This window comes from Nicotiana tabacum, chromosome 22 (assembly GCF_000715075.1).
Source record: "Nicotiana tabacum cultivar K326 chromosome 22, ASM71507v2, whole genome shotgun sequence".
Classification (NCBI taxonomy): domain Eukaryota; kingdom Viridiplantae; phylum Streptophyta; class Magnoliopsida; order Solanales; family Solanaceae; genus Nicotiana; species Nicotiana tabacum.
In genome coordinates, this window is record NC_134101.1 from 55628470 (window position 1) to 55643893 (window position 15424).

Here is a 15424-nt window from a genome sequence, read left to right on the forward strand (position 1 = left end):
AATTTTTGGGACAAACTTATGAAGAAAGACCCCAAAACAAAGACATTATATGGTCAAGAACTCTTGGATTCCATCAAAACAAAAATCCAAGAATATTCGAGCAACCCTCAAAAAGAGAAGGTTGATGACAGCTCAGTACGGCATATTGCTAGGAAGATCTCCTTTCAAGAGGGAGATAAAGAAGAAATGATTAACGATTACTTGGAAGAAGTAAAGAGAAATCTGCTTCGTTCCATAAATCAGTATGAAAAATCAGATACTTCAATGCAAAGTGAAACCAGCAACGATGATATCGCTGAAGATTCTCAGCCCATTGAAGCAGAAAGGATGTTATCTGAAGAAGACTTAAAAGATGCGGAAGAATTCCTCCGCAAAATGAAAGAATCAGACAAACGACCAGCACAGTGAAACAGCTGGACCCCACAGCACAGTAAAGCCGCCGAACCCCACTCAACAGTAGATAAACTGTTCACCAACAGTAGAAACACTATTCATCAACAGTAGATACACTATTTACACAGTAGAAACACTGTACGCACAGTAGAAACACTGTACAGGGACCTATGTGGGACCCTATTTTACTGTTCATAGATTCGTTTTCTTTTCTATTTATACGTTCATTCATTCATTCTTGAAGGCAGAAGTCGGAACCCTCTCTCTCTCTCTAAGTTGTAAGTAAGAGTTAGCTTGTAATAGAAGAACAAAGTAAATAAAGTCTTCAGTTCTTCATCTTCAGACCTTGCATCCCGGCCAAAAGGTACTGATTTCTTTCTTAGTTAATTTTTATTCTAGTCTCTCCTCTCTGGCCGTGACTATGTCCGGCTAAGAGACTTCATATCTATGTTGAATATCTAACTTCTCTCCTATATAAACCATGAAAGAGACGGCATCTATTTAAATATAAATGAATTTTTATATATAGTATTTTGACTTGGTTTCGAGATGGTTGGTACAGTCTAATATAGCACTACTCTTATTGGCTTTGCCTTAGTAGCTTCGTCTAGCCAGCCGTGAACCTTAGCCCGATTAAAGGAGTTGAAAAGGGCATCTTCTTTCACGGTTAGAACTGCTAGATACATGGGCTCAATAAAAGTATGTATTATATTAGGACAGGCCCCTTGCTTGAGTAAAAGGTTTTAACCTTCAATACAGTCATTAAACTATATAAAAAATTCAAGTATATTTCAATTCTTATATCCTTACTGATTGTGCGGATTACAGCCAGTCTTTAAATATAAGGGTACTGAATTAGCTAGATTAATTTGCTTTGGGAATTGAATGACGTATTAATAGAATGAGCTTGATGCCGAATGAAATTTATAACTAAAGGATGATTATGCAGGATCTTAACTCCTAACGGCGATTTCTGTTTTAGCTTAGTTGAGAAGGCCGCGCGGATTACCGCCCGCCACTTGATCCTGTTAAAATGGTATCAAAGCCTAGGTACTTTTATGGTATATATAAGATAGATATGAAATATTCGACATAGATATGTTTCTGAAATATGGATTTAGGAGAAACTAGTATGAAAAATACTAGATTGGAAGAGATAGATATACCACAAAACCTTGATTTGTTAAACAAATGGACTATTTCTAAAGTCCCTATTAGAACAATCTATGATTATGGATGGTTTGATAAACTCTCTTCTAAACAACTTATTAAAACAACTGAGCAATCTTTAGCTTTAAGTTCGTCTGAACAGACTATTCGTTTGTTAAACAAACATGATGTAGATATATATATATATAGAGAGATTGTGATAGATTGATGATTTTGTACGAAAAAATAAAAGAATGATGGGGTATTTATAGTTGAAAATAGGGAAAAAGTGTAATTATAAAAAGTTTGGTATTAAAACAAAGTTGGGGGGGTTAAATGGCTATTTTATAAATAGCCAATGGCTATTTTTGACAGCCCAATGGCTATATTGTTTTTTTTTTTTTAAAAAAAAAAAATAGCCGTTGGAACCGTTTGGCCCGTTAAGGGACCGGGCCGGTCCCGGGCTCTGGCGGGCTAAACGGTCCCGGGCCTGACGGGCCCAAATCATAGGTTCAGCCCATGAGACCGGCCCAGGCCCACTAAAACCGGGCCAAACGGTCCTGGCCCATTTAGCCCGCGGTCCCGGGCCTGGACCGGGCCACTTGCCACCCTTACATCAGAGTCTAAAGAGAATAAGAATAAATAACATAATAGGGATAGAGGGGGACTCCGAGGTCTGCGGATGATGGCAAATATACCTTGAAGTCTCCTCATACAATCTAACTCACTAATACCTGATAGGATGTACCTGGATCTGCACAAAAATATGTGCATAAGCGTAGTATGAGTACACCACAGCGGTACCCAAGCCTAACCTCGGTAGAGTAGTGACGAGGTTAGGTCAGGCCCTACTGGAAATAATATAAGACAGAGTGAAAAGTTTAACAATATAATAATAAAAATGACAATAAGAATAAAACAAGTAAGTAGTATGTCACAATTTAACTACACAGAATAAGGGCAAACAATACCTCGCGGAAGGAAAACAGAAATTTACAATTTTAAGGAAATCACCAAAATAACCAAAGACAAATGCAGCCATAAAGAAATATCGGCAAGGGCACTCCCGAGGTACCACCTCGTAGTCCCAAATCATAAATAAATTCATAATATCTCAATTCCTTATATAACTTCGGGAGACTTCACATTTAATTTTAAAGAAAATATTTTTTCCGAAATAGCATCCCGTGTTTTAGCCACCGTTATCACACCGCATGACTTCTAGTAGTTCCCCTACTAGCCACGCTTATCAAGCCACCCATATCTCACCGCATGCGTTTCAACACCCAAACCTTATACCACCGCATGCGTATCAATATCATAAATATATTACAATTTGTACCTCAAGTGCCCAAATATTTTAACTTGTCAAAATAAATCAACAATAATAATATTTTCCACAATAAGGAGCTCACGGCTCAATCACAATGAGTACAAAATCTCACAAAATATTCAGGAATGAATAACTCAGCAAAAATAATATTTCACAAATTTAACACCTTGCCTTAATATCAAAATTTTAAATGTAAAATATTTAAATTAAGAAATCCAACCTTCAAATAATGCACAGAACAAAAGAAATAGGGTTTCAACTAAATAGGTAAAACACTTAGCAGGAATATGTCAGACAAATTTAAAATACTAAAATATATTAATGATGATGAATATAATAGAATAAAATAATTTAATTAATATGCAACAGTGTTCTACACAATTTAAAGACATAATCTTTAACAGTAAGCCCGTGTACACACTCGTCACCTCGTGTACATGATTTTGAACGCATCCAAATTTTCATATCAATGCCAATCCTAAGGGGAATTTCCCCCACACAAGGTTAGACAAGTTACTTACCTTGAACCGTGAAATTCTTTACTCTGCTATGCCCTTGCCTCGTGAATTGGTCTCTGAAAGCCTCGTATCTAGTCATTATAATTTCGATTCAATCAATACAAATTATTGGAATTAATTTCATATGAAAATACTAATTTTCCAACAAAATTTGAAATTTAACTCAAAAATCGCTTGTGGGGACCACATCTCGGAACCTAACAAAAGTTACAAAATATGAACGTCCATTCAACCACGAGTCCAACCATACAATGTTTACTAAAATCTGACATCAATTCGACCCTCAAATCTTCAAATTAAACCAAGAGGGTTTTCTAAATCTTCCAACTTAAATCACCAATTAGATGTTAAAAACAACCATGGATTTAGGTAATTTGACCAATATTGAGTTAAGAACACTTACCTCATTGTTTTCCTTGAAAATCTCCCAAACCCCGCCTCTTCCCGAGCTCCAATTTGTTAAAAATGAATTTCAGAACTTAAACTCTCTGTCCAGGCATTCCTTTTTCGCGAACGCAACAGGTCCCTCGCGTTCGCGAAACAAAAAATTGTGCTGCCTAAAATTACTCTTCGCGAACGCGAAGGAAACCTCGCGAACGCGATGCCTTGCCAAACTTGGCCTTCGCGGATGCGAAGCTTTAATGCCCATTACCCCAGCCTGGCCTCGCCCTTCTACGCGAACGCCTTCACGCGTTCGCGATGAACACTGCCATCACCCTTCGCGAACTCGAAGAATAATTTCTCGCCTTTCCTAATTCCCCTACGTGAAAGCGAAGAAGGAAACCAAAGCTGCACACCAAAAATTCTTTAGCTGTTTTCCAAGTCCAAAATTGATCTGTTAATCTTCCGAAACTCACTCGAATCCCCCGGGACCTCAATCAAATACTCCAACAAATTCTAAAACATCATACGAACTTAGTCGAAACCTCAAATCACATCAAACAACGCTAAAACCACGAATCATACCCCAAGTCATAAATGACATAACAAACCTATTCAAATTTTCAGAATCGGATTCCGACCCCGATATCAAAAAGTTAACTCCCCGGTCAAACTATTAAACTTAAACCTCTATTTTAGCCATTTAAAGCTTAATTTAACTACGGACTTACAAATAAAATTTCGGACACGCTCCTAAGTTCAAAATTACCACACAGAGCTATTGAAATCATCAAAACTCTATTCCGGGGTCGTTTACACATAAGTCAATATCCGGTCAACCTTTTCAACTTAAGTATTCAACCTTGAGACTAAGTGTCTCAATTCATTCCGAAATCTCTCTGGACTCAAACTGACTACCCCGGCAAGTCACAATACGGCTATAAAGTATAGAATGAGCAGTAAATGGAGGGTATGAGGCTACAACTCTCAAAACGACTGGCCGGGTCGTTACAGAATATTATTTTTTTAAGGTTTTAAAGTTCTTTAAATTTGGTTTAGAGTAGGTTTTGGTGTTATCGAGGTATTTTTCAATTATGTCCCGGACTTTCTTGCCATTAAGAGAATTTATGAAAAAAAATATATTTAGGCGCATATTAAACATAGTGATTCCCGATGAAATGAAGCTGGAGGCAATCCGTTGCATTGCCAATGAAGCAGTATGTCAGATTGAAGATCCCTTCCACGGAGCATTCAAAAAGATTGAGCTTTTGCAGATGGCGTAAGTTTTATTATTAAGATTTTGTTTAAAATCTTGGTGGATTATTTCCAAGATTTTGAATATAGTTAAGAATCTAAGTTGATCGAAGTCATATTTTATATCCCAATATCATGGTTCATGCGTTATTCAGATTTATAATGAACATTTTATTTGAAATGTGATGTATATTATTTTTCTTTAAGATTTTTGCACATTCTCAATCAAAAGGATATTCATTCGAACTGCTTTTTATCTCTCTTGAATGTCCTATATATTTACTGAACACTTACTAATAGAATTGAAAATGCAAATTATTTTGAAATTTGTTTTAGTGGGTAACTTCACATAATGTATTATGACTTGCATGCATCATCGGCTCGGGTTTTTGAGTGGTTCGGAAAAGATTTTCAGTAGCGTCTCTCATTTGAGAAGCTTAAAGTTGAAAGAACTGACAAAGGTTTGACCTTTGAGTATTTGACCTCGGATCGGAGTTTCGATGGTTCCGGAAGGTCCGGTGGGTGATTTTGGACTTGGGCGTATGCTCGGATTTGCATTTGGAGGATTCTAGAAAGTTTCGGTACCATTTGGCAGAAGTTGGCAATTTAAAAGTTTGAAATTTTTCTATGTTTGACCATGATTTGACTTTAAGGCTATTATGTTCGGATTTTGGTTTTGGGACTTGAAATAGGTCCGTTTCGTCATATGGAACTTGCTTGCAAAATTCGGTGTCATTTGGATTTGATTTGATATGATTCGGACGCTTGGTTGCGGTTCTTGAAGTTCATTGTGATTCTTATATGGCGTCTGATTTGTGCTTCTAGAGGTTATTTTGGTGTTTCGATCGCGCGAGCGAGTTTATGTTATATTTTTAGATTGGTGTGGGTATTTGGTTTGGAGCCTCGGGTGAGTTTCAAATTGATTTTGTTAAATAGTTGAGTGCTGGTACTGGTTTCATCGCATTTGCGATGTTTTTGTCGTAAATGCGACTATCGCATTTGCGAAGCAGCCTCACATTTGCGAACCTGGGCTGTTGGGGAAGAGTTCGCATTTGCGAAGAACTCACTCGCATTTGTGAAGATGCCTGCCGCTTTTGTGAGGGCAACTGTCTTCGCATTTGTGATGAATTTGGTCGCAAATGCGACTTTAGTAGAAAGTTTCATGTTTCGCTTTTGCGGGATCGCAAATACGACATCTGCAACCTACATATAATTGAGTACTCCGAGACTTAGCTTCATTTTATCATGTTTTGAACCCTAGCCTCGATGTGAGGCGATTTTGTGGAGGGATTTTCATACCAAACTATTGGGTAATTAATTTTAATCAATTTTCAATTATATTTTGTGATTATATATTAGGTTTAACATCAAATTCATGAGAATCTAAGGAAAAACCTTTGTTGACCTTTTGGAAATTGTATAAAGATCATACCTTTGTTAATTAAAATTATTTTCTCTTGCATTGTTTGATGAATGTAAGTCGTCTTTGGCTAGATTGAGCCTAACAGAGGTGAATTTGTAAAGGAAAAGCTAATTTGGGTATTGATTTTGCCGAATTGAGGTAAGTGTCTTGCCTAACTTTGTGTGGAGGAAACTACCCCTTAGGATTCGAGTTGATTGTGCTATTTGTGTTACGTGAAAGCCGTGTACGCAAGGTGACGAGTGGGTGTACGGGTTATATGTGATATTTGACCGGTTTAGGTTATCTAGACTTTTTCCATGCCTTTAATTGAATTGTCCTGACGTGTTATGTCTCTCATTGTTATTCTACTCTTACATGCTTTATTTAACGTTGCAAGCACTTATTGTACCCCTTACTTGTCATTTTGCCCTTACATGCTTTAGTTAAAGTTATTGCCTTTCTTATTGTCTTGTTACCTTTTAGTTGTTCGTTCCTATTTGCTACGTGTCTTAACTATTTTACTTTCACACCTTAGTTGTCATGTGCTTTACTTGTCATGTTATTTTTGTAATATTTGTTGCATTCCTTTGACTGTTACGTGATTCCTTTTTGCCGTGTATTTATACCCTTTCATTGTTGAGATTCTTGTAATTTGAGTGATTGGACTGTTGTTGGTAATTTAAATTGCTTGTGGATCGGTTTATGCGCCGCAATATGTGAAATAAGGTAGGATTGTGAAATGATAATACGGTGGGATCGGGTTGCACGCTTTAACAGGTGGAATAAGGGAGAATTTGATATTGATACGGTGGGATCGGATTTCGTGCCGCAACAGATTTTATATGTTATTCTTGATATTGATATGGTGAAATAAGGGAGGAATATGTTTGTAAGGTGGGATCGGGTAGCGCACCGCAATAAATTGTGTGTGTTGTATTCATTGTTGTACTGTATTAGCTTTCGGTATTTATCATGTGAGATGTTGAGGATTGATATCTCTGGGTTTACTGATTTCGAGGATTGAGTTGTTTTCACTATTTTACTGCTTTGCCGTCATTTCCTGTTTTCTTTTCCTATTACTATTATTTTGGTGAATTAATTTTTAAGATGAATTTACTATGCTAAATCATTATCCCATACCATGTAGTATTGTTGGTAATACAACGACTCTAAATAAAGGAATTATTAACATGCTTATCTTATGTGACTCTTACGTTAAAACTTTTCTTTTCATCCAGCATTTACTATTCTTAATAGTTGTCATATTTTACTATAATTAATTTTCCAACTTAAACTCCTCATCCTATCTGATGATTGTATCTTACTTATAAATCGTCGTTATGCTTTTATTTAATAAACTATCTAATGCTTTATTTTAATTGAAAATGCTATTTTTTTCACCCAAATGATTTCTAAAATAAACTCATTTTTTCCAATTGATTTCCTACTTTATACCAAGTTGTTATTATGCCTTATTGTAAAAGATTAAAATCTCCTGAATATTTTAAAGTAGCATTTGATACGGATACAATGTACACGGTAGCACGTGGAGTTTGCCGTGCGAAAGTGATTTGGAAAACAATGGGCACAAGGTGCCATGTGTGTAAGGTTTAGAAGATATGACTTATGATATGAGAATTCGAGATGTGGTACCTGGGGTAATTTTTGTTGAAATTCGTGCATTAGGAATGATTTGATTGATTGAGTTGTCATCGGGTTCCCTTACTTGAACCCATTCATATTTCATTTGTACCTCGACTATGTTGTTGCTTAATTACCTGATTGTTTCTCATTTCCATTTGTGCTCCCCTTATTTTCACCGCTGATTGTAATTTGAGATATTTCTGCTATTGTCCTTATATTGGTATTATTTCCTTGTTAGCTTTTTGTCATATCCTGCACATGTTTACATGTCCAATAGGTGTCTTGACCTGGCCTCGTCACTACTTTACCGAGGTTAGGCTTAATACTTATGGGGTACCACTGTGATGTACTCATGCTACGCTTTTGCACATTCTTTGTACAGATCCATGTACATCGGGTCGAGTTGGTTCTGAGACTTATGTCTGTGCGGCTGGAGACTTCAAGGTACACTTGCTGGACGTTTGCAGGCTCCGAAGTCACCTTCTGTTACACTTTATTTCCATTGTTTCCTATTAGTCCGGGACAATAATGCATTGTTATTTCTAGTAATTCTTAGAAATGCTTATGACTTGTACTACTGGTTTTGGGATATTGTATCATATTGAGATTGTTGGCTTATTATAGAAACTTATGTTTCATGCTTATTAGCTATTTGGTTAGAGATCTATTATTAAATCAGCAAGTGTTAGGCTTACCTAGTCTTAAACATTAGGTGTCATCATGATATCCTACGGAGGAAAATTGGGACGTGACAAGTTGGTATCAGAGCTCTAGGTTCATAGGTACTACGAGCCATAAGCGAGTTTAGTAGAGTCTTATGGATCGGTAGAGAGACGTCTGTACTTATCTTCGAGAGGCTACAAAACTATTAGGAAATTCCACTTCTTTCATTCCTTATCATGCGACAATGATTCAGCTTGAAGCATATATCCTATATTCCTTTGCATCCACTCGTGTATGATATTGCGCCCTCGGTATCAGCTATGAGCCAACAATTCATGATATTGTGGAGGGACCACGAAGGAGCCAGGGATGCTCAAACATTGTCTAAACTTGTCATCCAGACTGAGGATGCAGATGTAATTGGAGATCATTCAGTTGTTTAGGTTGCCTAATCATCACGATCATGGTAGGTCACGAAGTGGATGTTGATTTGAGGATAATTGGTGGTATTAGAGACTATGTGGTTCGTATGGGATTTCTACTCAGAGCAAGGTGCATATTATCATTCAAGGCACTGGAAGAAGCGAGTCTGATTATCAAGAGGGAGGACATGCGTTCAATAGATAACTTGAGGTATCTTATGATTGGTGTTGTACTCGCAGTGACGGTTAGTATTGTTGTTCATCGGATGTTATGACCTATGGCTTCGCTCCAAGTGGGGGAGTCCGCTATCGACGAACAGAATATAAGGTCAGGTGTTATATTAGTTTTAGCCTGAGGTGTATGTTTATAGTATTAAAAGGTTCCCCAAAATTTGTATATGATTAAGATCTGAGATTTGCATGGGATAGTGCTGGGACTTGCAGTATCCTGCATCATTAATAATTCTACATTTCAGTATTAGAGAGGTCAGAGCAACAACTTCAGATTCACAGAAGGTCTCTTCAGTGTGGGCATCTGGGTTGCAACATTATGAGGTTCTTTAGAGTAAATACAATGGTTTGTGAGCTTCTGGACTATGTGGTTCGTGGTAGGGTCTTCTGCATTGAGCTTTGGTTTTGAGATCGCTGTGTACCGACATGGAGGAACAACCTTGAAGGAAAGTTGAGGAGGATCCAAAGAAATGGGTCGACTCGGTAGTGTTGGGCCAGCATGGCAATAGAGGTAATTGGTCGTTTTTGGGTGTTAATTCTCTACCGGTGTTTGTGGCAGTACTCTTGGGTTGGAAGATTTGCGTGACTCAGTTGAATTAGGAAGATTCGGTCTTGATGGCTTAGTTATGTGTGGGCGGCTCTCGGAGAGTTCTCGATATTGTCGGTCACGACTTGAGTCGTCTGTCTACTATGGACATAAGGAATATGTTTTGCATTATAGTTTTCTCCTGGATGGATATCAAGAGTTAAGAGAATGTTGGTATTATTGGATACCGCATGTGAAGAGCACACATTCTAGGAGGCACGTTATGTTGTGACTTGCGGATGCTTGACTAGTGTTACAGTGGTTACCGGGTTCTGGGGGCTTATGATGTTCAGGTTTTGCTCTGCGGCATAGAAGATCTATATGGGTGTTTCTGTAAGATGATGGAGTGTGAGTGATGTATCAACCATTTAAGTAGCGTAGTTGAGATCGGGTATGGAAATTCTGGAATTCAGGAGGTTTCGGGGCTGGATGCAGATGTAATTGGAGACATTCAGTTGTAATTGGAAAACTTTTGTTGACTTTTTGAAAATTGTATAATGATCATAGTTACATAGTTTGATGAATTTAAGTCGTCTTTGGCTAGATTGAGCCGAGCGGAGGTGAATTTGTAAAGGAAAAGCTAATTTGGGTATTGATTTGGCTGAATTGAGGTAAATGTCTTGCCTAACTTTGTGTGGAGGAAGCTACCCCTTAGGATTCGAGTTGACTGTGCTATTTGTGTTACGTGAAAGTCGTGTACGCAAGGTTACAAGTGGGTACACAAGTTATATGTGGTATTTGACTGGTTTAGGTTATCTAGACTCTTTCTATGCCTTTAATTGAATTGTCCTGACGTGTTATGTCTCTCATTGTTATTCTGCTCTTACATGCTTTATTTGACGTTGCTAGCATTTATTGTACCCCTTACTTGTCATTTTAACGTTACATGCTTTAGTTGAAGTTATTGCCTTTCTTATTTTCCTGTTACGTTTTAATTGTTCATGCCTATTTGCTACTTGTATTAACTACTTTACTTGCACACCTTAGTTGTCATGTGCTTTACTTGTCTTGTTGTTTTTATAATATTTGTTACATTCCTTTGATTGCTACATGATTCCTTTTTGCCATGTACTTATACCTATTGATTGTAGAGATTCTTGTAAGTTGAATGATTGGATTGTTGTTAATTTAAATTGCTTGTGGATCGGGTTGCACACTGCAACAGTTGAAATAAGGGAGGATTATGAATTGATAATATGGTGGGATCGGGTTGCACGCCTCAACAGGTGGAATAAGGGAGCATTATGTGATACAGTGTAATAAGGGAGAATTTGATATTGATACGGTGGGATCGGGTTCCACGCCGCAACAAATTTTATATTTTATTATTGATATTGATATGGTGAAATAAGGGAGGATTGTATTTGTATGGTAGGATCGGGATGCGTGCCATAACGGATTGTGTGTGTTGTATTCATTGTTGTATTGTGTTAGCTTTCGGTATTTATCATGTGAGATGCTGATGAATGATATCTCTGGGTTTACTGATTTCGAGGATTGAGTTGTTTTCACTAGTTTACTGCTTTGCTGTCATTTCCTGTTTTCTTTTCCTATTACTATTATTTTGGTGAATTGATTTTTAAGATGAATTTACTATGCTAAATCATTATCCCATACCATGTAGTATTGTTGGTAATACAACGACTCTAAATAAAGGAATTATTAACATGCTTATCTTATGTGACTCTTACGTTAAAACTTGTCTTTTCATCCAGCATTTTACTATTCTTAATAGTTGTCATATTTTACTATAATTAATTTTCCAACTTAAACTCCTCATCCTATCTGATGATTGTATCTTACTTATAAATCGTCGTTACGATTTTATTTAATAAACTATCTAATGCTTTATTTTAATTTAAAATGCTATTTTTTTTACCCAAATGATTTCTAAAATAAACTCATTTTTCCCAATTGATTTCCTACTTTATACTAGGTTGTTATTATGCCTTATTGTAAAAGATTAAAATCTCCTGAATATTTTAAAGTAGCATTTGATACGGATACAATGTACATGGTAGCACGTGGAGTTTGCCGTGCGAAAGTGATTTGGAAAACAATGGGCACAAGGTGCCATGTGTGTAAGGTTTAGAAGTTATGACATATGATATGAGAATTCGAGATGTGGTACCTGGGGTAATTCTTGTTGAAATTCGCGCATTAGGAATGATTTGATTGATTGAGTTGTCATCGGGTTCCCTTACTTGAACCCATTCATATTTCATTTGTACCTCGACTATGTTGTTGCTTAATTACCTGGTTGTTTCTCATTTCCATTCGTGCTCCCCTTATTTTCACCGCTGATTGTAATTTGAGATATTTCTGCTATTGGCCTTATATTGGTATTCTTTCCTTGTTAGCTTTTTGTCATATCCTGCACATGTTTACATGTCCAATAGGTGTCTTGACCTGGCCTCGTCACTACTTTACCGAGGTTAGGCTTGATACTTACTTGGTACCACTGTGGTGCACTCATGGTACGCTTCTGCATATCTATTGTGCAGATCCAGGTACATCGGGTCGAGTTGGTTATGAGACTTATGCATGTGCGGCTGGAAACGTCAAGGCACACTTGTTGGACGTTTGCAGGCTCCGAAGTCACCTTCTGTTATACTTTATTTCCATTGTTTCCTATTAGTCCGGGACAATATGTATTGTTATTTCTAGTGACTCTTAGAAATATTTATGACTTGTACTACCAGTTTTGGGATATTGTATCATATTGAGATTGTTGGCTTATTATAGAAACTTCTGTTTCATGCTTATTAGCTATTTGGTTAGAGATCTATTATTAAATCAGCAAGTCTTAGGCTTAGCTAGTCTTAAAGACTAGGTGTCATCATGTAATGACCCGGTTGTTTCGAGAGTTATAACCCTGTTTTCCCCATTCCTACTTCTTTTTGTGTTATTCAGCTATATTATGTTATATCGGGTTAGTTGGTTCGAGTTCGGAAGGAACTCGGGGTGAAATGAGACACTTAGTCTCATAATTGAAAATTTTAAGTTAGAAAAATGGATTGGATATGGACCTATATGTAAACGACCTCGGATTTGAATTTTGATGATTTCAACCGCTCCATATGGTGATTTTGGGCTTAGGAACGTGTCCGAAATATTATTTGGAAGTCCGTAGAGGAATTAGGCTTGAAATGCCGAAAGTTTTATTTTGAGAAGTTTGACCGGGGGGTTGACTTTTTGATATCAGGATCGGAATCTGATTCTAAAAATTGGAATACCCCTATTATGTCATTTAGGACTTTTGTGCAAAATTTGATGTCAATCGGACGTGATTTGATAAGTTCCGGAGTTGTTTGTAGAAATTAGAAATTTCAAAGTTCATTAGGCTTGAATTGGGGTGTAATTCACGGTTTTAGCGTTGTTTGAGGTGATTTGAGGATTCGACTACGTTCATATGATGTTTTAGGACTTGTTGGTATATTTGGTTGAGGTCCCGAGGGCCTCGGGTGAGTTTTGGATGGTTAACAGATCGAAAATTGAACTAGAACAGCTGCTGCAATTTCCTTCGGTTAGAAATTGCTTCTGCCCAGAATCGAGCCCAGATCGAGCTCAGGATCGATGGCCACGATCGAAGCCCAGATCGAGCTCAAGGTCGAGGTTCACGATCGAAGTCATGATCGAGCCCAGGGTCGAGGGTCACGATCGAAGGCATGATCGAGCCCAGGGTCGAGGGTCACGATCGAAGGCATGATCGAGCCTAGGGTCGAGGGTCACGATCGAAGGCATGATCGAGCTCAAGGTCGAGGGTCACAATCGAAGGCATGATCGAGCCCAGGGTCGAGGGTCATGGTCAAAGGCTGGGAAGAAGACATAATCGAGGGCCAGGACCGAGAACCAGGATCGAGGACCTCGATCGAAGGCCAAGATCGAGGCAGAACCGAGAATGTCTGGGCAGAATTATAAAAACGGGGGCTTCGTCCCATTTGCCATTTTTGACAAATTGGAGCTTGGGGAGAGGCTATTTTTGTTACATTTTCAAGGAAAACTTGAGGTAAGTCCCTTGTGATCATTTTTACTCCATAATAGTGAATTATCATCGAGTAATCCGACTAGATTACATAATTTTGAGGTGTAAATCAGAGATTGAAACTTAGAAATTTGGAAATTTGATTTGTATATTTGAGGGTCGAGTTAAGGTCGGATTTTGGTAAAATTGATATGGGTAGACTCGTGGTTGAATGAGCTTTCGGATTTTATAACTTTTGTCGGGTTCCGAGACGTGGGCCCCACAGGCAATGTTTGAGCCAATTTCGGGTTTTGGTCTAATTTTGAAGCTTTTCTTGTGGAATTCATTCCATTAGCGTATATTGATGGTATTATACTGATTGTGAATGGATTTGGAGCATTTGGAGGCCGAGTCCAGAAGCAAGAGCATTGCGGGGTAGAGATTTGACCGGTTTGAGGTAAGTAACGATTGTAAATCTAGTCCTGAGGGTATGAAACCCCGAATTTTGTATCATTCTACTATTTTTAGTGACGCATATGCTAGGTGACGGGCGTGTGGGCGTGCACTGTTGGGGATTTGTGACTTGGTCCGCCCCGTAGCAACTGTAAAGTTGCATACTTTGTTGAAACCATTGATACTTGTATGATTTAGAAAGATTTTATGTAAATTGGGCTGAATGCCATGTTTGGGCCTTGCGCCAATGCTGTTTGGACCCTTAGGGGATGTTTCTTACCATCCTCTCATTGTTTTCGATAGAAAATCTATACTCAGTCATGTTTATACTTGTTTACCGCATAACTCAGTTTTATGACTCTATTTTGATCTATATAAATGTTTTGGGCCGAATGCCCTGTTTTACTGAAATGCCCGAGAGGCTTGAGTTACTTATGACTGAGTGAGTCCGAGGGCCTGATTTGTGAGGATGAGTGTGGATCGGGGCTGCCCGCCTGCAGCATACTTGTGACTAAGTGAGGCCGAGGGCCTGATTGGTGAGGATGAGTGTGGATCGGGGTTGCCCGCCTGCAACATACTTTATTATTATCGCATGTGAGTTGTCCGTGCAGATTATAGCGATTGGGCTGAAGGAGCCCCTCCGGAGTTTATACACACCCCCAGTGAGAGCAGGTACCTACTGAGTGCGAGTGCCGAGTGCCGAGTGCTGAGTGACTGGGAGGCAAGAGTGATTGTGAGGTATGCCCGAGTGGCAAGAGTGATTTTGAGGTATGCCCAAGTGGCACGAGTGACTGTGAGGTCTGCCCGAGTGGCTGTTTTGTGATTTCATCATTTTTGCTCACCTTTGCATTGAGCCTTTGTTTGAAAAACTATTGGAAAATGAAAATGATTTTTATTGGAACTGGGTTTAAGCGAGAAGTTTGATTCAAATCCTGATTTTTAAGAGCATGTGGTGTTTTACTGAGATTTCCTGATATGAACGTTATATGCTTTATTGCTCGTCACTACTGCTCAGTCTTTATTTATTGTTG